General features: G+C 41.0%; 1 pseudogene across 1 annotated transcript in view; it reads right to left on the bottom strand.

The window, feature by feature from the left end:
- Positions 1-25,194, bottom strand: part of LOC146808481 (TRPM8 channel-associated factor homolog) — a 213,366-nt pseudogene that overhangs the window by 132,700 nt on the left and 55,472 nt on the right. The window contains exon 2 of the transcript XR_014967571.1: positions 3,942-4,577. The product of XR_014967571.1 is annotated as a TRPM8 channel-associated factor homolog (transcript). The remainder of the gene's footprint in view (positions 1-3,941; positions 4,578-25,194) is intronic.

Below are 25,194 nucleotides of genomic sequence, written 5' to 3'. Positions count from 1 at the left end.
GAAAATCTTTGGGTGGGATATATTTCCAACTTGTACTCTATCAATTCTGGGGACATTGACCCTGTTTTAAAGGGTATGATGCTCCTTCTCAAGCAGAGATTGTCAGTATTATAAAAAATGCGATACCTTCTGGAGCAGTCGGGCCTAATGAGATACATAGTGCGGTTATTAAAAAATAGGCTGTAGCGTGGGGATTATTTCTTATCCCACTTTTTGGATATTGTCATCCAATGGGACTAATCCTTACCTCCTGGAGGGGTAGCATCATAATTCAGCTTTATAAAAAGAGCTCCAAATCTTCTCTAGTTTCAAACAGATTGAATTATTGGATTCAACAGGCAAACTCTTTGTTAGGAGTTTACTTTTCCATCTTCACCAATGGGTGCAAGAAAAGAATATTATTCCCCTTATTCAAGCTGGTTTTAAGAGGAACCATAGCACTATCGATAATATTGCTGTTCTTCCAGTGATTATTGAGAAATACCCTCTGCCTCTGCGTATGCCAGTGTAAACGGCCTTCCTCTGCATTCTATTGAGTAAATCAATTAGCTCTGAGGTGAAAGCTTTATGGTCAATATGTTCCGCGGCATCTTTTCAGGCTCATCATTGAACCTCATTCTGATACAAGGTGCCAGATTCTCATGGGAGGAATCAAGGTCTTTAACACAGGTTACAAATCAAACTGGCCCAAAACAGGGCTCATTGTTGGTTCCCTGTTGATCTCCCTCTATAAATATGAATAACTGAACTGCCAGGCATTTTAGATCAGATGCAGGGGGATCTGCTAAAAATTGGCAATATGTCTATTGGTTATTTGCTGTATGCTGAATGTGGCTATAATGCACCTAACACCCATTGGCCTACAAACGTCGTCTTACCAGCTTGATGAAGTTTGCAGAAGTCCACTTTTTAAAAATAAATATATCTGAAAGCGAAATTGTGCCCTTCCATAAGAAAGGTACAGGAACAAGGGGGAAGTTAAACTGGTACTTGAGAGCAGATAAATTAGAAAAAGTCATATTTAGGTAAAATATTCTCCAGTGATGGGCAGGATGACCACCATGCCGATTTTTGTTCAAGCAGAGTTTACTCTCAGGCAAACCCCCTTCATATGTAAATCATATGTAAATCATATTAGAGACATCATTTTGGTCATATTTAGTGGTGGGCGATAAATCCGCTTTGCCGGCGGAGTTCGCAGAGTTTAGCCCACTCCGAAGAGTTCCAGCAAAACTCCGCCAACCAGAGCACGGCACAGTTTTTTTTCTCTGTGCGGATCACCAAAGGTAAGTTGGCGATTGCGAGTGAGAATTGGCATCCTCTGGTGTGATTTTTGGGTCCTAGGATGGCACCCAGTGAGATTTTCTCAATATGGGCGGTCGTGACCGTTCAAGGTGAAAAGCTGCCGTTCAAGGTGAAATGCTGCCGTCCAAGAAGAAAATCTGCACGAGCCGCAGGACAGGAGCAGCTCCCTCAGGCACACCACGTGGTGCTGTTTGCCTTGATTCGAGAACCAAAAACAAGGGAACCCTACTCACATGGAACCAGGGTACTTAAATTATTATCAAAAACAATGGCTCCTGTGGGCTAGTGGCAACTTAATCTTGATATAGGCATGCACAATGGCAATGCAATGGGTTAAATGTGATGTCAAAAGGAGAGGCAGTTGAACACACCTTAAATTTGTAATTCATGAACAATTATTTATACAGTTTTTGAAACAAACTACACACATGGTATTTAAATAATACTCTAACAATAGTAAGTGGTGTCCCAGTGAAAATGGAACCTAATCAAGTGGTGACATAATTGTGACATATGTACAAGGTTTCGTATATATCGTAAAGACGACCATTTTGAGATATACAGTATATAAACCGCGCTTTATACAATGCTAAAGGCTGGTTTTTAATGGTTCGCTTTTGCGAACAGTCGACGGCGTTTAGACCCTGTGTGCAATGTAGCTCTTCAGGACCTAGGGGTGTAGGGACACATGACGGATAGTATGTGCAGATAGTATGTGCAACAGTAGGTAAAGTGTTGGATTTCAGAGGGGTAAAATTTACTATTCCCACTCCAGTCAGTGCAACAGTAGGAAAAGTGCTGGATTGCAGAAGGGTAAAATGTACTATCTTCACCCCAGTCAGAGCAACAGTAGGTAAAGTATTGGATTGCAGAAAGGTAAACTTTACTATTCCCACTCAAGTCACTGCAACAGTAGGGAAACTGTTGGATTGCGGTGGGATAAAATTTACTATTCCTACTCCAGTCAGAGCAACAGTGAAGAAAGTGTTGTATTCCGGAGGGGTACAATTTATTATTCGTTTCTATTCAGAGCAAAAGTAGAGAAAGTGTTGGATTGCGGAGAGGTAAAATTTACTATTTCCACTCCAGTCAGAGCAAAAGTAGAGAAAGTGTTGGATTGGGGAATAGTAAAATGTATTATTCCCACTCCAATCACTGCAAAAGTAGGGAAAGTGTTGGATTGCGGAAGGGTAAAATGTATTATTCCCACTCTAATCACTGCAGCAGTAGGGAAAGTGTTGCATTTCAGAGGGGTACAATTTACTATTCCCAATCCAGTCAGTGCAACAGTAGGTAAAGTGTTAGATTTCAGAGGGGTAAAATTTACTATTCCCACTCCAGTCAGTGCAACAATATGGAAAGTGTTGGATTGCAGAAGTGTAAAATGTACTATCCCCACCCCAGTCAGAGCAACAGTAGGTAAAGTATTGGATTGCAGAAAGGTAAACTTTACTATTCCCACTCAAGTCACTGCAACAGTAGGGAAACTGTTGGATTGTGGTGGGATAAAATTTACTATGCCCACTCCAGTCAGAGCAAAAGTGAAGAAAGTGTTGTATTCCGGAGGGGTACAATTTACTATTCCCACTCCAATTATTGCATCTAAGTGCTCAGTTGACTTTTTGATTTTTTACAGCTACGTATCTCTACATCTACTGAGAAGATTCTTATCATTTTTGGTCTTGAGCCATTTATTTAAAATCAGCGTCTATTTTTCTAACACCGGTGTGGAGTCTTTTTGTGGTGTTTTGCTGTGTTGTTCTATGAGTCATTGCACAAATACTTTACACATTGCTTTCTGAATTAAGCCTGACTGCTCAGTGCCAAGCTACCCGAGGGTGAGCATAGAATAATTTGAGGCGTGTTGTGACTTACCCTGATTAGAATTGGGGTCCCTACTTGGAAAGGGTGCATATCTCTGACAACTAGAGACCGGGTTTCTAACATACAGTTTAAAATCTAAATATTGTATCCCCAAAAATCCTGGGCAGGAAACTTTGCATTCCTCTCTTCAGATGTTGTTACTGGAGGCAATGCCCCAAAACATATAAACCCTGCCAGGTGCCTGGTGGATTAGAGTGAAGGCTAGCAGTTGGCCCATCTCATAAGCCCTGACACAGTGTGTGGCCTTCTTCCTGTTCAAGAAACCTCTTATAGTGCGGACATGGAACAACACATGTTTAGATGACGTCTATGGATGCCTGGAATGGGCAAAACAAGACCTAGCTAGAGTACTTTGATGGTGCTGAAGAAGGAGCATGGTATAGAAACAGGATGAGTCTTTGCATCTCTACTGGTGATGTGTGTGTCTCTCCCAGCTCTCTTCATCAGGCCTTGGAAGTACTTCAAACAGCGCACTCAACCAGTTGAAAAAGTTCTCACCAGCACCTTGACCTAAACCAGATTCTGGAGTCATTATGGATGTCATTATAACCATGCACAAGTTGAGTGTGCCAAGATTTCTCCATCTACACAGTGTGTTAATGTTTCTTTCATTTGTGTTAAAGTTCAGCATCCTTATTACATGTACAAGTCTGTCTACATATTACATAGAAAAGAAAAATTACATAATTGATTCAGAAGTTAATTCTATTGTTAATCTCCACATTTTAGGAAAAAGGTCTTGTTTTACTCACTCGACAAGCACTGGACAAATTGGGATTTCTTTGGAGATTGAGATAACTCCCGCCTCAACGTGGTTGGATGTGAAATAGATGCCGGACACATTGATCACTTCATTTCCAGGAAATTCAAAGCAGACCTTTTCTGTGCCGTTTTTGGAGGCCCAGTTATAGGCTTGACCTGCGACGAGGAGACCACCTCCTTTTTTCACAAATGCAATAATGTCTTTCTTCTGATTGGCATTATAGGCGTCCATGCAATACACACCAAAGGATTCCAGAAACTCACCAGTAGACTTCACCTTGATGCCATTATCAGAGAAGGTCTTCACCAGGGAGTCAAAGTTAGACTGGACTCCAACCAGAGCATCTGCTGAGGGTTTCAGCCAGTGGACAGAATTGAGAAGTAGCTTTGAGAACTTTTGGCTCTGGAGGTAGGACTCATGAGGGATGGCCACGATCCGACCCTTCCCGTATTGAGAAGCTGCAATCAGAACTTGGCCAGAGGTACTCACGATCAGAGGGAAGGCTTTCTCCCCGATCAGGAGTAATTCACAGGGTATGGAACTTCCTGTGAAGTCCAAAGTGTTAACACCTTGAGTCAAGGCTCCATAAGATTCTTCCAAGGCCATTTCAATGTGGTTTTTGCTCCTGAAAATATATATATAAAACTAAATTAACAATACTCATCTTTAAAACATTGCAAATGTGCTGTTCTTTGGCTAAATACCCTGATGTCCCTGCTTTTTACATATGGATGACAGTTAAATATCATGAATGGTTAACACTATGCTGGTGCTTTATACCTTTAATTATACTGCGCATATCAATACTTTTTTAGTCTGATTGTTTGTGCCTAGTACATATTGTGGTTATGATCTATTTTGATGCTTCTACATATCATTAATATTTCACTGTGGCTGCTAGCTCCTTGTACCTGCTATGATACTTCTACATATCATTAATATTCAACTGAGGCTGCTAATTCCTTGTACCTGCTATTTTACGTCTACATATCATTAATATTTTACTGTGACTGCTAGTTCCTTCTACCTACTATTATACTTCTAAATATCATTATTATTTCACTGTAGCTGCTAGTTCCTTGTACCAGCAATGATAATTCTACATATCATTAATATTTCACTGTGACTGCTAGTTCCTTGTACCAGCTATGATAATTCTACATATCATTAATATTCCACTGAGGCTGCTAATTCCTTGTACCTGCTATGTTACGTCTACATATCATTAATATTTTACTGTGAATGCTAGTTCCTTCTACCTACTATTATATTTCTACATATCATTAATATTTGACTGTGACTGCGTGTTCCTTTTTCCTGCTATTATACTTCTACATATCATTAATATTTCACGGTGGCTGCTGGTTCTTTGTACCTGCGACTCTTTGAGATTTGTAAATGTTATGATAATTTACATTAATTATTATTTTACTATGACTGCTAGTGCATAAAATCTATTGTAATACAGTTAAATATCATTAACATCTATTATACATTAATATGTTATTTTGACCTCTAGGGACTTGTATAAATGTTGTGATAATTTACATATCAAAAATATTTTACTACCACTGCTAGATACCATTAATAGATCATGATCACTGCTGGTCCCTATGACTACTATGGTACTCTGCATACCATTAATATTCTACTATCACTGCTAGCACCCTACACCTACGGCGGTACTCTGCATATCATTAATATGTTACTACCACTGCTAGTATCCAATACTTATGGTGGTATTCTGCTTGCCATTAACATTTTACTATTATGCTAGTAGCCTTTACCCACGGCGGCACTCTGAATGCCTTTAATATTTTAGTACCACTGCTAGTACCGTATGCCTATGGTGGTATTCTGCTTGCCATTACCATTTTACTATCATGCTAGTACCTTCTACCTACGGTGGCACTCTGCATGCCTTTAATATTTACTATCACTGCTAGTGCTCTATACCTACAGTGGCACTCTGCATGCCTTTAATATTTACTATCACTGCTAGTGCTCTATACCTACGTTGGCACTCTGCATGCCTTTAATATTTACTATCACTGCTAGTGCTCTATACCTACGGCAGCACTCTGCATGCCTTTAATATTTACTATCACTGCTAGTGCTCTATACCTACGGTGGCACTCTGCATGCCTTTAATATTTACTATCACTGCTAGTGCTCTATACCTACGGTGGCACTATGCATGCCTTTAATATTTACTATCACTGCTAGTACCCTATACCTACGGCAGCACTCGGCATGCCTTTAATATTTACTATCACTGCTAGTGCTCTATACCTACGGTGGCACTATGCATGCCTTTAATATTTACTATCACTGCTAGTGCTCTATACCTACGGTGGCACTCTGCATGCCATTAATATTTACTATCACTGCTAGTGCTCTATACCTACGTTGGCACTCTGCATGCCTTTAATATTTACTATCACTGCTAGTGCTCTATACCTACGGCAGCACTCTGCATGCCTTTAATATTTACTATCACTGCTAGTGCTCTATACCTACGGTGGCACTCTGCATGCCTTTAATATTTACTATCACTGCTAGTGCTCTATACCTACGGTGGCACTATGCATGCCTTTAATATTTACTATCACTGCTAGTACCCTATACCTACGGCAGCACTCGGCATGCCTTTAATATTTACTATCACTGCTAGTGCTCTATACCTACGGTGGCACTATGCATGCCTTTAATATTTACTATCACTGCTAGTGCTCTATACCTACGGTGGCACTCTGCATGCCTTTAATATTTACTATCACTGCTAGTACCCTATACCACTGGCTACACTTTGCATGACTTTATTATTTACTATCACTGCTAGTACACTATACATACGGTGGCACTCTGCATGCCTTTAATATTTACTATCACTGCTAGTACTACATACCTACGGTGGCACTCTGCATGCCTTTAATGCTTTAATACGCAGATAGTACTCTATACCTCCGGTGGCACTGTGCATGCCTTTAATATTTACTATCACTGCTAGTGCTCTATACCTACGTTGGCACTCTGCATGCCTTTAATATTTACTATCACTGCTAGTGCTCTATACCTACGGCGGCACTCTGCATGCCTTTAATATTTACTATTACTGCTAGTACTCTATACCTCTGGCAGCACTCGGCATGCCTTTAATATTTACTATCACTGCTAGTACTCTATACCTCTGGCTGCACTCTGCAGGCCTTTAATATTTACTATCACTGCTAGTGCTCTATACCTATGGTGGCACTCTGCATGCCTTTAATATTTACTATCACTGCTAGTGCTCTATACCTACGGTGGCACTCTGCATGCCTTTAATATTTACTATCACTGCTAGTGCTCTATACCTATGGTGGCACTCTGCATGCCTTTAATATTTACTATCACTGCTAGTGCTCTATACCTACGGTGGCACTATGCATGCCTTTAATATTTACTATCACTGCTAGTGCTCTATACCTACTGCAGCACTCTGCATGCCTTCAATATTTACTATCACTGCTAGTACTCTATACCTCTGGTGGCACTCTGCATGCCTTTAATATTTACTATCACTGCTAGTGCTCTATACCTACGGTGGCACTCTGCATGACTTTAATATTTACTATCACTGCTAGTGCTCTATACCTACGGTGGCACTCTGCATGCCTTTAATATTTACTATCACTGCTAGTACCCTATACCACTGGCTACACTTTGCATGACTTTATTATTTACTATCACTGCTAGTACACTATACATACGGTGGCACTCTACATGCCTTTAATATTTACTATCACTGCTAGTACTACATACCTACGGTGGCACTCTGCATGCCTTTAATGCTTTAATACGCAGATAGTACTCTATACCTCCGGTGGCACTGTGCATGCCTTTAATATTTACTATCACTGCTAGTGCTCTATACCTACGTTGGCACTCTGCATGCCTTTAATATTTACTATCACTGCTAGTGCTCTATACCTACGGCGGCACTCTGCATGCCTTTAATATTTACTATTACTGCTAGTACTCTATACCTCTGGCAGCACTCGGCATGCCTTTAATATTTACTATCACTGCTAGTACTCTATACCTCTGGCTGCACTCTGCAGGCCTTTAATATTTACTATCACTGCTAGTGCTCTATACCTATGGTGGCACTCTGCATGCCTTTAATATTTACTATCACTGCTAGTGCTCTATACCTACGGTGGCACTCTGCATGCCTTTAATATTTACTATCACTGCTAGTGCTCTATACCTATGGTGGCACTCTGCATGCCTTTAATATTTACTATCACTGCTAGTGCTCTATACCTACGGTGGCACTATGCATGCCTTTAATATTTACTATCACTGCTAGTGCTCTATACCTACTGCAGCACTCTGCATGCCTTCAATATTTACTATCACTGCTAGTACTCTATACCTCTGGTGTCACTCTGCATGCCTTTAATATTTACTATCACTGCTAGTGCTCTATACCTCTGGCTGCACTCTGCATGCCTTTAATATTTACTATCACTGCTAGTGCTCTATACCTACGGTGGCACTATGCATGCCTTTAATATTTACTATCACTGCTAGTGCTCTATACCTCTGGCTGCACTCTGCATGCCTTTAATATTTACTATCACTGCTAGTACTCTATACCTCTGGTGGCACTCTGTATGCCTTTAATATTTACTATCACTGCTAGTGCTCTATCCCTACGGTGGCACTCTGCATGCCTTTAATATTTACTATCACTGCTAGTGCTCTATACCTACGGTGGCACTCTGCATGCCTTCAATATTTACTATCACTGCTAGTGCTCTATTCCTACGGTGGCACTCTGCATGCCTTTAATATTTACTATCACTGCTAGTGCTCTATACCTATGGTGGCACTATGCATGCCTTCAATATTTACTATCACTGCTAGTGCTCTATACCTATGGTGGCACTCTGCATGCCTTCAATATTTACTATCACTGCTAGTGCTCTATTCCTACGTTGGCACTCAGCATACCTTTAATATTTACTATCACTGCTCGTACTCTATTCCTACGGTGGCACTCTGCATGCCTTCAATATTTACTATCACTGCTAGTGCTCTATTCCTACGTTGGCACTCAGCATACCTTTATTATTTACTATCACTGCTAGTACCCTCTACCTACGTTGGCACTCTGCATGCCTTTAATATTTACTATCACTGCTAGTACCCTCTACCTACGTTGGCACTCTGCATGACTTTAATATTTACTAACACTGCTAGTACTCTATACCTACGGTGGTACTCTGCATGCAATTAATATTTTGCTATGATTTCTAGCTCCTACAGATATTGAGAAACTATCTATGACAGGCTGTTTTACCACTGATTGATAGCATCATATGTTTATTATGATATGTTACATGTTATAATGTTTGTATGACAGTTAGTGCCACTAGAACAGGCTACGCTGGACATTGTAAACCACTCCTGCCCTTCCCGCCCACTTAAAGGATCCCTGTCAAATTGAGCCCATGAAATCTAAGAAATGTAAGTATCTAACCAGGTTAGGAGACACTGGATGCAATACTTTTGAAGTAATCTACCCGGAAGGGATTTAAAAAACACAAAGCTAGAACTAGAAAACATCACATCCTCTCAGCACACCCTGAATCTCCAACCACGGACCAATAAGTGAGCCAATCTAATAGGATATAACAACCAATCCGCTCTTCTTTACTAAGGACATATCAGTCTGGTGTGCTAAATTATTTACATGATTAACAATGAGCAAAAAAGTCAAAATACTTCATGGTTGAAAACTTACCAAAAATGTGGACTTCAAATCGGTGTATTTGACAATGGCAAAATAACTATACACAGACATTATTCAACCCCTGAGTACCACTATTTTCAAAACACACAAACACTCCCCTAATAATACAACCACAAACATACAACACTTCAGTGTCTCCTGCAACCACCCTCACACCTGGCTCCCCAGTCTCTGAAACTCCTAATTCTGAACAGAGCCCTCGCCAGCCGAACATGAGCATTACATGGTCCACAGTGGGCATCCAAATCATGTCTGTCACACCACAGGTCGACTCAAATCTGATGGAGGATAGCCTAGTACATTTTGTGGTTATGATCTATTTTGATGCCTCTACATATCATTAATATTTCACTGTGGCTGCTAGCTCCTTGTACCTGCCATGATAATTCTACATATCATTAATATTTCACTGTGGCTGCTAGTTCCTTCTACCTGCTATGATACTTCTACATATCATTATTATTTCACTGTGGCTGCTAGTTCCTTCTACCTGCTATGATACTTCTACATATCATTATTATTTCACTGTGGTTGATAGTTCCTTCTATCTGCTATAATACTTCTACATATCATTAATATTTCACTCTGGCTGCTAGTTCCTTGTACCTGCGACTCTTTGTGCCTCGAAAACGTTATGACAATTTATATAAATTATTACTTTACTATCACTGCTAGTGCCTCAAACCTATTGTAATACGGTTAAATATCATTAACATCTATTCTACATAAAAAAAAAATATTTTGACTTCTAGCGACTTGTATAAATGGTGTGATAATTTTCATATCACTAATATTTTACTATCACTGCTAGTACCCTATACCTACGGCGGTACTCTACATACCATTAATAGTTCATTATCACTGCTGGTCCCTATGACTACTGTGGTACTCTGCATACCATTAATATGCTACTATCACTGCTAGCACCCTACACCTACGGCGGTACTCTGCTTGCCATCAACATATTACTATCATGCTAGTACCCTATACCAAAGGTGGCACTGTGCATTCCTTTAATATTTACTATCACTGCTAGTGCTCTATACCTACGGTGGCACACTGCATTCCTTTAATATTTACTATCACTGCTAGTGCTCTATACCTACGCTGGCACTCTGCATGCCTTTAATATTTACTATCACTGCTAGTGCTCTATACCTACGCTGGCACTCTGCATGCCATTAATATTTACTATCACTGCTAGTACTCTATACCTCTGGCTGCACTCTGCATGCCTTTAATATTTACTATCACTGCTAGTACTCTATACCTACGCTGGCACTCTGCATGCCATTAATATTTACTATCACTGCTAGTACTCTACACCTACGGTGGCACACTGCATTCCTTTAATATTTACTATCACTGCTAGTGCTCTATACCTACGCTGGCACTCTGCATGCCTTTAATATTTACTATCACTGCTAGTGCTCTATACCTACGCTGGCACTCTGCATGCCATTAATATTTACTATCACTGCTAGTACTCTATACCTACGGTGGCACTCTGCATGCCTTTAATATTTACTATCACTGCTAGTGCTCTATACCTCTGGCTGCACTCTGCATGCCTTTAATATTTACTATCACTGCTAGTACTCTATACCTACGCTGGCACTCTGCATGCCATTAATATTTACTATCACTGCTAGTACTCTATACCTACGGTGGCACTCTGCATGCCTTTAATATTTACTATCACTGCTAGTGCTCTATACCTACGGTGGCACTCTGCATGCCTTTAATATTTACTATCACTGCTAGTGCTCTATACCTCTGGTGGCACTCTGCATGCCTTTAATATTTACTATCACTGCTAGTGCTCTATACCTACGGTGACACTCTGCATGCCTTTAATATTTACTATCACTGCTAGTACTCTACACCTACGGTGGCACTCTGCATGCCTTTAATATTTACTATCACTGCTAGAGCTCTATACCTACGGTGGCACTCTGCATGCCTTTAATATTTACTATCACTGCTAGTGCTCTCTACCTACGATAGAACTCTGCATGCCTTTAATATTTACTATCACTGCTAGTACTCTATACCTACGGTGGCACCCTGCATGCCTTCAATATTTACTATCGCTGCTAGTGCTCTATACCTACGGGGGCACTATGCATGCCTTTAATATTTACTATCACTGCTAGTGCTCTATACCTACGGCAGCACTCTGCATGCCTTTAATATTTACTATCACTGCTAGTGCTCTATACCTACGGTGGCACTCTGCATGCCTTTAATATTTACTATCACTGCTAGTGCTCTATACCTCTGGTGGCACTCTGCATGCCTTTAATATTTACTATCACTGCTAGTGCTCTATACCTACGGTGGCACTCTGCATGCCTTTAATATTTACTATCACTGCTAGTGCTCTATACCTACGGTGGCACTCTGCATGCTTTAATATTTACTATCCTTGCTAGTGCTCTATACCTCTGGTGTCACTCTGCATGCCTTTAATATTTACTATCACTGCTAGTACTCTATACCTACGGTGGCACTCTGCATGCCTTTAATATTTACTATCACTGCTAGTACTCTATACCTACGGCGGCAGTCTGCATGCCATTAATATTTACTATCACTGCTAGTACTCTATACCTACGCTGGCACTCTGCATGCCATTAATATTTTGCTATGATTTCTAGTGCCTACAGATATTGAGAAACTATCTATGTTAGGATTTTTTACAACTGATTGATAGCATCATATGTGTTTAATATGATATGTTACATGTTATAATGTTTGTATGACAGTTAGTGCCATTGGAACAGGCTACGCTGTACATTGTAAACCACTCCCGCCCTTCCACCCCACTTAAAGGATCCCTGCCATATCCTAGAAGAAATGTGTAAAGCATGGGCACAGCACACTCACACACTAAATACACTGAGCATCGCAAAAGAGACTTCACACATGATGTATGTAAAAAAAAGGTTGTATTCAACACACACATTAATTAACACAACAAGAACATCATGTACTTCTGGGCATAAATCATATTTGCAAATATTACTAGCAGTACTAGACCCAACCATGTCAAAATAACATCAGTGGTATGCACACTTCAGAAAGATCCTACCTTACGGCCCAGCACCCTTATACGGTGCAAAACGTTGGCAGAACTAGGCCCAACCTGGCAATAATTATTATTATTCAAAACCACACAGTTATAGGCTGCACCCCAGATCAAAACAATATCAGAAATGTGTACACATAGATAATTACAACTTTTAAACAGCACTCTGGGTCAAGATTGCACAGGTAAAAACCAACGTAAAACAGTATTCTTTTGGCAAGGAATCAACGTGTAAAGCAACACTGCCGTGCATAGTAATTAACAGCAGGCAGTCCTCATGCATTCACTTCCACACACTCACTCAGCACCGCTGCTCAGTGCAAAGCATATCAGGCAGGTCTGTATGAAGCACTCGCACACACATGCACACAGCACCGTAATGCTGTGCAGCTGATATGCGGACCCCAAAGTTCAAGCTCTCCTCCACGTTTCAGCTAACCCCGACTGCCCTATGCTCACAGGTTGAAGATAAAAAACTCTCCCCCTCCTACTAGGCTGATTGTGGCCGGAGCCATACTTAGTCAGGGTCCCAGGGGTGAAGGTGGGGGTAGGAAGCAGGGATGATTAGGCAGCTGTTGGCAAATGGGAGTTTGGCCATCCTTTGGAAGTTCACCAAAGGTATGCAAAGCAGAAGCGAGCTGAAGGCGATATTAGTTCAATCAAAAAGCTCCACAATTGGCCTTCCCGCACCTGCCTAGCTCTGCAATGCACAGGGGGTCACGCAGTCTCTTGATCCACTTCCAAATGCTCTCGGAAGCATCCCTCAGCCCAGTCAATTGCTCTCAACACCCAGCCCCGATCCGGGCAATAATACTTGGGAACACAAAGTCGTGGGGGCTCGGTCAGGAGAGAGAGGTTGATCCACAACGTTGAGGGCACAAAAGGAACAATTGCTGAATGGGGGTTAAGCAGGGGAACCTCTCAGAAGAAGGAAGCATCCCGCCAGATGCATGTCGATCAAAGTAGAAGCCAGGCAATCCAGCCACAACGGAACATGAATCTGCTCCTCTGCCCGTCCCTGGAAATGAGGTACAAAGTCTGGTGTGCGTTGATACGAGTCGCACAGGACAGTTTCAGTCACATACAATGAAGAGTCGCAAACTGAGTACCTCCCTGGAAATGAAGCACAACGTCTGGTGTGCGTTGATACGGGTTGCAACAGACTGTACCGGTCACACACAACGAAGAGTTGCAAATTTCGTACCACCCTGGAAATAAAGCACCATGTCTGGTGCACATGGATACGGGTTGCACCAGACACTACCAGTCACACACAACGAAGAGTTGCAAATTCTATGGGTACACCCTCCCTCCAAGGGTCTCAACCAGTGAATAAGACACCACACGCAATCAACATGCAGTTGGCATGTCGAGCAAGAGAGATGCGGCACGATCGACGAAGCGGGCCACGCTGGATCCTTCAACCGGCAAATCTGCTCACCACCAAGACGCTTATGTATGTTGAGGCCCACACGATGCAGGGGCCACACTCCTTAGATGCAGGCAATACTTTAGTGTCTCCACACAAGGCAATCCAGTCTCCAGGCACAATACATAGTACCATGCTCATGCCACACTACAAGTTTGGATCCAGCAGACAATGTAGGCACTTAATAGGGAACCACTCTCTAGGTCTCGCACATACATGGTGTTGATCCCTCGCGGGAAGTTTTTATGTCCCTGAGACCACCAGAAGAGAACAGGGGCAAGCCAACAAGTCCTTGGAGAGCCTACTTCAGGGTGCCACACAGCAGCAGTTTATCAGCCCAGGCCAGCCACTATTAAGGAAGGGTGCACGGTCCCTTCAAATGGCAGTAATTCTCCTTGTGCACAAAAGATTCCTCTGGCAGTGTGCACCACGCAGTTTCAGGATGTCCAGTCCCAAGTCCCAAAAGCACTGCTCAAATATGGCACCATTAGTTATATTGTAGAGTGCCTTTGAAGTAGAGGGTGGTTCAGAGGGCTCCCTTTGAACCACACATGTCTCCCCTAAATTTCAGTCCAATTTGTCATGAGGCCACGGAATGTAGATCTTAGTCTTTAGTGGAGCTATGATCTGTTTTCCTAGAGGCCAAGTGTCAAAACCTCTCACTCCAATCTATCCAGCCTGGCCCTCAAATAGCAGAGGTCTGTCATTCCATTTGAAATCCCAATGTTTATATCTGTCTCTGGGGAATGCACAGATGTGCTCCCCCATCCTCCAGTGTTGGCTGGAGTCAAACTCAAAGAAACCCAAAGAGTTTTAGAGCAGAGAAATGCCAGTTTGGAAGTGGCGTTTCTAAGCTAGTAATGACAAATCTACCTTTACCACAGGAAAGGGCTTCCAGTTGTGAATCCAATAATAGGAAACTTGATGAGGCTGCTCCACTGCAATCCACTATTGCGGCCTTAAGTGATTTCAACTATTCCAACATGTTAACCTATGGGAAGGGCAAACCTCATAGGCAGTGAAAACACACATGGGTATTCTTCACCACCTGGTAAGGGTACACTTTCCCTGCTTTCATCTACCACTTTCTTCACCCCTCCAGTCGTACCATAGTGAAAGGTCCCCTCAGGAGTGGGCGGAGATTTAGAAAGGCCAACCTGAGCATAGGTGCAATTGCACACACACAGGCCTGCAATGGCAGGCTTAAGACATGTTTAGAAACATCATAGGTGCAAGTGCACTAGATTATAAGATTTTTGCGAAGATTCTTGCGCTCCGCCTCGAGAATATTCTACCACAACTAATAGGTAAAGAACAATGTGGTTTCATTAAGGGTCGCCATCTCTCCGATAATACCCGTCTCTTTTTCAATGTCCTTAGTAAATCTTATTCCCATAAATCTTCGTTAGCCGCTGTGGCTTTAGATGCTGAGAAGGCTTTTGATTGGGTTAATTGGCAGTTTCTCTTTTCAACTCTTACTTGGTTTGGTTTTGGTCCTAAATTTCTATCTTATGTTTCCCTGCTCTATTCTTTTCCAAGATCATTTATTTTAGCCAATGGGCTTGTTTCCTCTTCTTTCCCTCTTCTCAGAGGTGTCAGGCAAGGTTGTCCTCTTTCTCCCCTTTTTTTTATCTTGGCTCTTGAACCCTTCTTATCTAAAATCCGGATGAACAAAGCTATTATTGGTTTTCCTTATGGTGATAATCATCTAAAACTCTCGCCATATGCTGATGATATTCTTTTATTTATATCTAATCCTCAAACATCTTTACCGACTTTTCTTTCAGAAGTCTCTGCCTTTTCCTCAGTTTCAGGATATAAACTCAATGTAGACAAATGTGAAATTCTTCAGTTGATTTTGTATCTTCTTCTTTTCACTGGAGCCCTACGAAGATTAAATACTTAGGGTTATGGTTTACCCCCTCTATTAAGGATACTGTATCACTAAATCTTAAAAACCTCCAATCAACTTTAGCCAATTCCACTTCGCGATGGCATCCCTTATTTTTATCTTGGTGGGGTAGACTAGATTCTATAAAAATGATGTTGGTCCCTGTAATTTTATTTTTCTTATCTAATCTTCCAATTAATATTCCTAACTCCTGGTACAAAAAAATATATTCTATTTTATCAAAATTTCTGTGGCAGAACAAAAAACCTAGGATGACTTTCTCCAAGCTTAAACAACCTAAACATTTAGGCGGTGTTAACTTCCCTGATTTTGCATCATATCATACCTCCTTCTTTCTTAAAAATTCCTCTTCGTTGCTATCACAGAACGCGTCTGATTTTGTAGCTTTAACTTTGTGGGTAGAAATTGAATCTTATTTTATTTCTCCTCTCTCTTTTGATGAATTTTTATCCTTATCTAATACTCCTCAGAAATTTTCTCTCCCCATTCTTAAGCATGCTCGTAAAATTCTCCACCCACTTATGCTAGATGGTTTAAATGACCGAGACCGCTTCTTGCAGTCTCCGATTTGGTATAACAGGCATATTATGATCAAAAATAGGACCCTTTTTTGGAAGGACTGGTTCCATCTTGGTCTTAGATGGACTCGCCAGCTTTTTCAAGATGATACCTGTATTCCCTTCTCTATATTACAACAACGCTATTCTCTTCCTTCTTCCTATGACCCTAAATATACATTATTGACCCTAGCTGCTCAAAGTTCATATGATAATTTCTCCTCTCTTTCTACACAGATCAACCCTTCTCCCTTATTACTTTCATCCCTGAACTTGAACACATTGGCTTCTCAAATCTACACTAAATTGAGAAACAGTGGCCAAACTCGGGATAAGTCTAAGGTAGAATCTAGTTGGGAATCTGATCTAAGCACTTCCTTTTCCTCTTCTGTATGGGATAAAATTTGGATTAAACTAAGAAAAGCTTCTAGGGCAGCAAATATCACTCAAACGCTATTTTTCATATATAATAGACTTTTAATTACTCCAGCCAGATTGCATCAGATTAACCCTCTCACTCCCTCTACCTGTTGGTCCTGTTCAGCTCCTGTTGCGGATCTTAAACATATGTTGTTTACATGTCCACCTATTCATCAATTTTGGACTAGGGCATGGCATCAAGTTAACAAAATATTTTGCACAAATATCCCTTTTTCTTTTTCCCATATTTTTCTAGGTAGTGTTGCAGAAATATGGTCCTCTTCCACTTCTCTTAATACCCTCATCATTGATTTACTTATTGCTGTTGCTTTTCAGCAAATTACTAAGTCGTCGAAAAACGCCTCACATGTTTCTTTTCTTTTCAGGGCTGGTGGTATGGTGTTTGTTATAACCACAGATTGGATAGAGCATATGTTCATCCGATTGCACTTGCCTTTAAATGTGACTTATTATGGCTACCTGTTACTAATTTTTTAGATAAATCTGCTCAATTATTACAACGCATGTTCCAGCCATAGAAGAAGTTTCCAAACCTCCTTAAAGTAGTATTAACCAATCGTTTATTTTATTCTGTTTTTCTTCTCTATTATATAATTAAGTCTGTAGTAGTGAGATAAATGTGATATGTATGTTATATTTTTTCACTGCTGGTTCAGCTGTACTGTTATAAGACATATGTATATCTCTCCCCCCCTCTCTCCTTTCTTCCCCTCCCTTCCAACGCTTCTTTCTTTATGGTATACAATATAGTTCCATTCTCCTTAGTATTATTATATACTGTAATGTATTATTGTGTTATCTTATATTTATATCAAATAAACTTTCTTTTAAACTAAAAAAAAAAATAGGTGCAAGTGCACATACAGGCCTTGAATGGCAGGCTTGTAACATGTTTAGAAACTTCAGAAAAGCACCACATCCTAACATGTATAGGAAGGGCATGTGCACTTTCACACTGCATCACAGTGGAAAAGTGCCTAGAGTCCTATGGCCACAAAAAGATAATTAGCATAAACCAGGAGGAAAAAGCAAAAAGTTTAGGGAAACACTACCTCAAGAGTATCAGGTCTAACACCTCTGATATGCAGAAATTCACCCCTCATGATGCATCATCCTTCTCTCTCACCCATCATGGACTTACTTGCTCCATTACCCATCAAGAAAAGAACAAAAATCCAGTATTTGTAAAGCGTGAACACTTTGCCGAAGGTATCCCGGCGCTGGGGGCCATCGGGAGGATTAAGCAAGCTATTGCCCAGAGTCACATGGTGCTGGGCTGACCTGCCTCTGGTGCCGGGATCGAACCGTGAGCCCCAACAACCAAATGATGATTTTCTCCTGCCACAAACACAGAAATGCAAAGCCTGTAATCCCTGTGATTCCCTCACACACAGGGTCAGGCATGTTTAATATGGTTAACCAGGGGCATCATCTGTATTTAACATACAAGATGTGCACTGCAAACATATTGGTGGTCATAGTGCCACTAGATATATGAGCTACGGCATAGCAGCATAGTGAGAAATAAACAAAGAATAGTGCAAAGAGCGCAGTACCTCAAAATGTGATACTCGTACGTACATCATAAGGAGCACATTGCAATGGGCTCATGAAAGATAAAAGAAACAGAGCAGACTATCTGTCTTGCAATAACAATTGCAGCACTTAAGGGCTAGAAATTTATGGTTCTGTCAAAACAGAAACTCTTTGCCGTTTATATTGTGCCACCGCCCTGTGTTTGGCATGCCCGGCAAACATAACCTGGGGTTGAGATGGGCAGCGTGAAGTCATGTAGGTCAAAGATGAAACTTGTGACAAGTAAATCCAGAGCTTATTCCAAAACATAGCAGGTAAGTCGAATAAAGAGCTCAAAGACATGTTCCCGGCTGATCAATCAGAGAAACATACCAAGGAACCAAGGGAGTGTTAAATGAAGAACCCTTGGGAACATCGGAATTGGGGGAGAAGCGTTCAGCATTCCCTCAGGCCATGTGATCAATAGAGCATCCAGGGCCCAAGCTTGATTGATATGTTCCAGAGAACAAAAATGTGTAGAAAAGCATTCTCCTCCTGAGCAAAAAGATCCGTCCAAGGCACGCTGATCTTTTGTGCCAACATCTCAAACACACCTGGATGGAGACACCATGAGTTTGAGGTTGGGAATGAGTGACTGAGATGTTCTGCTTGAGAAGTCTCCTTCCTTCAGCAATGAAATGACACTCGCCAGGGATGTCATTTTGAAAGTCTGTAAGTAGTTTAGGAATTGACCATCTTTAAATCTAGAGCTGCTCTGTACCAGAAAGATTACTGAATAACAAACAGTTTTATTCTGATTCTTTGGAACAGGTGTTATTGCAGCCTTGGGCAAGAGGGCATCTATTCCAACAATGTAGGATGCCTTTCTAGGTCTTGATGCAGGGGGGTATGCCGAAACACTTGCTGGTTTGTGTGGGCTAACGTCACACAATATCCTGATCAAACAATCTCCTGAGATATGGTGGATCCAGCTGCTGTGAAAATATCACAGGTGACCCCCAACTGCATTCTGGACTATCTCAGCATAGTAAGGATTTAGCAGGGGCTGATGGAGCAGAAAGCTGAATTGACTGAGACCGGGATTTGTCTGAGACAGGGCCCTCCCCAGCCACGAACCATGCACAAAAGGGCTGAAACGCCCCCTTCACAGCAAATGAAAGACTAAATGCTCTATTGTAAGGTGACCCCTTTTCCTCGGAAGAATGAACATACAGGCTGCACAAGCTGCTGAGCTTTTCAGAAGATCTTCAAGTTGTGGGCCAAACAGCCTAGACCCACTAAAGGGGAGATGCATGAACAAAGCTTTCTGGCAGGCATCTGCCCCCCATGCTTGTATTCATAAATGTCATCTGGCTGCAATAGCCGCTGCAGAGGGCGAAACGAGTGCTCCCAGTAGATCAAAGGAGACGTCAGGGAGAAGGTGCACCTGCTGTTCCATCATGGCCATGGATGTAGTTAGATCTGACTTACTATAAATTTGATCCACCAATGTTTTTACTGTTTAAATGAAGTGCTCCAATCAGCACCAAATAGATATCTCGGCACTGGAGCAAACGTTTAGAGCACCAGAGACCATAAACCTATGCTAAACAAATAAGTACCAGGGCTCTCGTCAGGAGACCATTGTTGCGTGCACTGCACAGTGCCCCTGCCATGCTGTCAGTGATAGTAGCAACACAACTAATGCAGAGCAAACGGAGAAGAACTCTACCCTATTTATCAAGAAAGTACACAGTATCAATAAATATCTTTAGATGCCAGCTAGAGACACACAAAAGAAAAAAAGGACAAAGAACATATAGTTGTATACATATATAGGACCACACACAGCAATAATTGAGATTTTATACAAATATTTATTGCATTACTTTAAATAGATGTTGTAAATAGATATGATACATTAAAGGCTATTTAGTAAGACAAATTCAGAGAAACGATACAAATGCAAAAAAACAGATTAAAAAAACACAGGTTCCCACTTCAAGGAAGGAAAAATCTAATCATATACACATTCATTCACACCCAATCACACACATTCATCAAGATATATATAACTGTGCTGTTAATGCAAAAACTGAATGAGTGGTAAACACCAAGGACCCAGCCCTCAAGGAGGTCTTCACAGAATTACTCAAGAGCAAAAATGAGTACGGAAATTCTAGATGGAATAAGGATTTCAGAGGAAGACAATATGTCTGGATGTTGGGTCCAATATCAAGGATCAAGGGGGTGGGGCTCTTGGGAAAAACGCCGACACGCGTTTCGGTGAAACAACTCCGAGGAGCGGAGAACCACCTTCTTCAGGGCGAGAAACAGAACCACACAAATCAAAAACGGGACCTGAGATAAAAACAAAAGAAAACAATGTATGTACATAAGGAAAAACAGAGACATATCAATGAGAAATATTTCCAGTGTGTGATTCTCACAAAGAGTATCTCTACTGCATCAAAGGAATGATATATACAATAATGCTATTAAAATCAGGAGATTAGGCGTGCGCACTGAAGATAAGGACAAAAAATGGAAAATGAAACAAATGAAACATAAAAGGGTGAGAGAAAAACAAGGAGAATGTATGTACAAACAAAACAAAAACAAAACCAAACAAATCTTCAAATGACCAATATGCAGACAAACATATGTTTAGAACAAAAGATTACCTGCGTTGATAGAAGAAACAAAAATCCAGAAGATAAACTCTACGAGATTTAGGATGGCTTTAGCGATTTCAGGCTAGACCAACAAAGAAATAAAGGTAAATGTAGACAGCGTATATATATACTGACGGACTGACAGAGGAATGAATACTGAAGGTATTTACCAGGAAGGAATACAAATCCAGGAAAGCTCAGGGGTAATAACACCACTAGATAATCTACACGCCAGGAGTTTCAAAAATTCAATGCAGGCGGTTTGAGCTGCAGCGAAGAAACCTGTTGCTTGTCGAATCGCCGCTAATGTAGAAAAAAGAGAGAAGAACAAGATAGAAAAATCGTAAGATTCGCCAGCTTCACGCATCCATTGATGAATCTGGTTTACACCGTTGAGTATTTCTGCTTTCTCTCGTACGGAGTACAATGACGTTCCCTGGTGTTTTTTGTATATAGGTGAGTTCAGACCCTCCCGATCCTCTAGACCTGGATTTTTCCTTTGATCTTACGATTTTTCTATCTTGTTCTTCTCTCTTTTTTCTACATTAGCGGCGATTCGACAAGCAACAGGTTTCTTCGCTGCAGCTCTACCGCCTGCATTGAATTTTTGAAACTCCTGGCGTGTAGATTATCTAGTGGTGTTATTACCCCTGAGCTTTCCTGGCTTTGTATTCCTTCCTGGTAAATACCTTCAGTATTCATTCCTCTGTCAGTCCGTCAGTATATATATACGCTGTCTACATTTACCTTTATTTCTTTGTTGGTCTAGCCTGCAATCGCTAAAGCCATCCTAAATCTCGTAGAGTTTATCTTCTGGATTTTTGTTTCTTCTATCAACGCAGGTAATCTTTTGTTCTAAACATATGTTTGTCTGCATATTGGTCATTTGAAGATTTGTTTGGTTTTGTTTTTGTTTTGTTTGTACATACATTCTCCTTGTTTTTCTCTCACCCTTTTATGTTTCATTTGTTTCATTTTCCATTTTTTGTCCTTATCTTCAGTGCGCACGCCTAATCTCCTGATTTTAATAGCATTATTGTATATATCATTCCTTTGATGCAGTAGAGATACTCTTTGTGAGAATCACACACTGGAAATATTTCTCATTGATATGTCTCTGTTTTTCCTTATGTACATACATTGTTTTCTTTTGTTTTTATCTCAGGTCCCGTTTTTGATTTGTGTGGTTCTGTTTCTCGCCCTGAAGAAGGTGGTTCTCCGCTCCTCGGAGTTGTTTCACCGAAACGCGCGTCGGCGTTTTTCCCAAGAGCCCCGCCCCCTTGATCCTTGATATTGGACCCAACATCCAGACATATTGTCTTCCTCTGAAATCCTTATTCCATCTAGAATTTCCGTACTCATTTTTGCTCTTGAGTAATTCTGTGAAGACCTCCTTGAGGGCTGGGTCCTTGGTGTTTACCACTCATTCAGTTTTTGCATTAACAGCACAGTTATATATATCTTGATGAATGTGTGTGATTGGGTGTGAATGAATGTGTATATGATTAGATTTTTCCTTCCTTGAAGTGGGAACCTGTGTTTTTTGAATCTGTTTTTTTGCATTTGTATCGTGTCTCTGAATTTGTCTTACTAAATAGCCTTTAATGTATCATATCTATTTACAACATCTATTTAAAGTAATGCAATAAATATTTGTATAAAATCTCAATTATTGCTGTGTGTGGTCCTATATATGTATACAACTATATGTTCTTTGTCCTTTTTTTCTTTTGTGTGTCTCTAGCTGGCATCTAAAGATATTTATTGATACTGTGTACTTTCTTGATAAATAGGGTAGAGTTCTTCTCCGTTTGCTCTGAATTAGTTTCCCCATTGTCTCTACCTCTATTTTTGTTTTTTTGGGGGCCCCCTTCTGTTGATTGGCGCAACACAACTAATGACCATCACACTCCTAGAAGTGTGACAATTCAGACTTTTCCAGGCTCCCACAGCTATAGAAATGCCTTGGGCGGCAGGTAATAGTCATTTTAATGTATATTGAATTAATAATTGACTGTTGTGGTCATCTTGTAGTGTAGTTCCGATATCCCTGATAGGCTCTGCGCATTGGAATAATATACACTATAGGTTTGGCATTGGCCTGAGGTCAGTATGCCCCTATCGAGTATATTAAACTTAATTGCTTGTGCCAGCTAACTCAGAGGCCACTAGAAACTTCTTGACAACAAGAAGGGAGTAGTTTCTGGCAACCGCATAAACATGACAACTTTGTTCCTCTTTAGAATCGGAACAGTCTCAGAATCTTGGAAACAATACATAACAGTTTCACTCAGTCAAGCGTGCATGCTTCGTTTCTACAGAGTTACACAGAAAGAACAGAGGGGCGTTTCATTAAAAGGATTTATTGAACAGTCTTGTTTCTCGTGTAAGAGATATGAGCTGTTAGAAACATAAGACAGTATGCGAGATTTATTATGTACAGCATAAGCAGTAGAAAAAATAATACTGCACTAGCATTGTCTTTTAGTTATGATGCATATTCATATACATAAATAACACAAGCTAAAATGTGAATACTCATAAGATGCTTCTCTGTCTAGTTCTACCCCAGTGTACCTAACCTAAGTGTAGTACAAGGTAAGAAGTAGGTGCTGTATTCTACAGTGTAGTAGGCTATAGTATGGTATGGTATTCTATAGTCTAGTATACCCAGAATCTAGTATGGCAAGAGTCTAGTATGACAAAAGTCTAGTATGCCAAGAGTCTCTCTAGGTTCTACTCAGCTCCATACCTTAGAATGAGAGAGGTGAGAATCTCTTTCCTGGCGTGTCGAACTCTAACACCCCGCGATGGGAGTCAGAACACTGGAAGGTGGATTCTCTGCGAGCAGGGATGACAGTGTCTGGTCAGTGCGTCAGGCCGGGATACAAGCTCCTCTACGTTCTTGCTCCGTACATCACCTTCGTATTTCCTCCGTACTTGCTTTGGGCAAGGGAAGGTATATTTATACCTGGAGGGTGCTTTGGAATGTTAGCATTGGCTTAAAGTCGGGCAGAGGAAGACGTCAGGAATGAACCCTAAGGGAATAGCGGTTCATGCATAATAAATGAGTTCTTGGAGAAATCAATAATCCTGGGCTAGGGAAACTCCCAACAGCTTAAGGTTCTGAATTCTAAGAACTCGTTGTGACATTAGGGTGGAAGGATGTATGTGACCATGCCTGTATTTGAGTAGCATGGCTAATGCCTAAATAAGGACTGGTATTCTATGCCTATATATGGGCAATGCGAATTGTGCCGATATAAGGGTATGTTTCAGGGAAACCTATACAAGGACACCTAAAACTGAATACAACAATTTGTGTCAGCAGAACCTTGTGGCAGGCTGCCACAAGCACTGGTGTTGACAATTAAGTGCCAGAGTCAAGCACCGGAAACCACTGGCTCAAATTAAGCAGTAAATAAAGACGTCTTCAGCCTCTTCTGAAACATGAAAAGGCCAAAAGTGAGGCGGAGATCAAGAGGGTAGGAATTCCAGTGATTGGAAATCATTCATCAAGGACTGAATTAAATAGTTTGCGTAGATGCTAGCTCTGAATGAAAGTTTAGGAGATTATGACTCTGATAGAGGCTGAAGACATCATCCTCCTTAGCTGGCGCTGAAGTTTCTGATAATGTCAGATTAAATCTTAAGTGATGTAATAATTCAGACAGGTCCTGCCCTTGAATATAACACCCTTTGATAGCCTCCTCATCAGCTGGTCATCATCACCAGGGTCTGCAGCTACCTTGGGAACCTTAGGAGGAGGGGCGCTCTCTCTGGCTGTAGAAGCATTCTCGGTACTTCTCTGGCAAGTGT

Source organism: Triturus cristatus, chromosome 8, assembly GCF_964204655.1.
Source record: "Triturus cristatus chromosome 8, aTriCri1.1, whole genome shotgun sequence".
In the NCBI taxonomy this organism is placed as follows: domain Eukaryota; kingdom Metazoa; phylum Chordata; class Amphibia; order Caudata; family Salamandridae; genus Triturus; species Triturus cristatus.
Note: the sequence above shows the minus strand (reverse complement) of the source record. Positions and strands in the feature narration are given on the sequence as shown.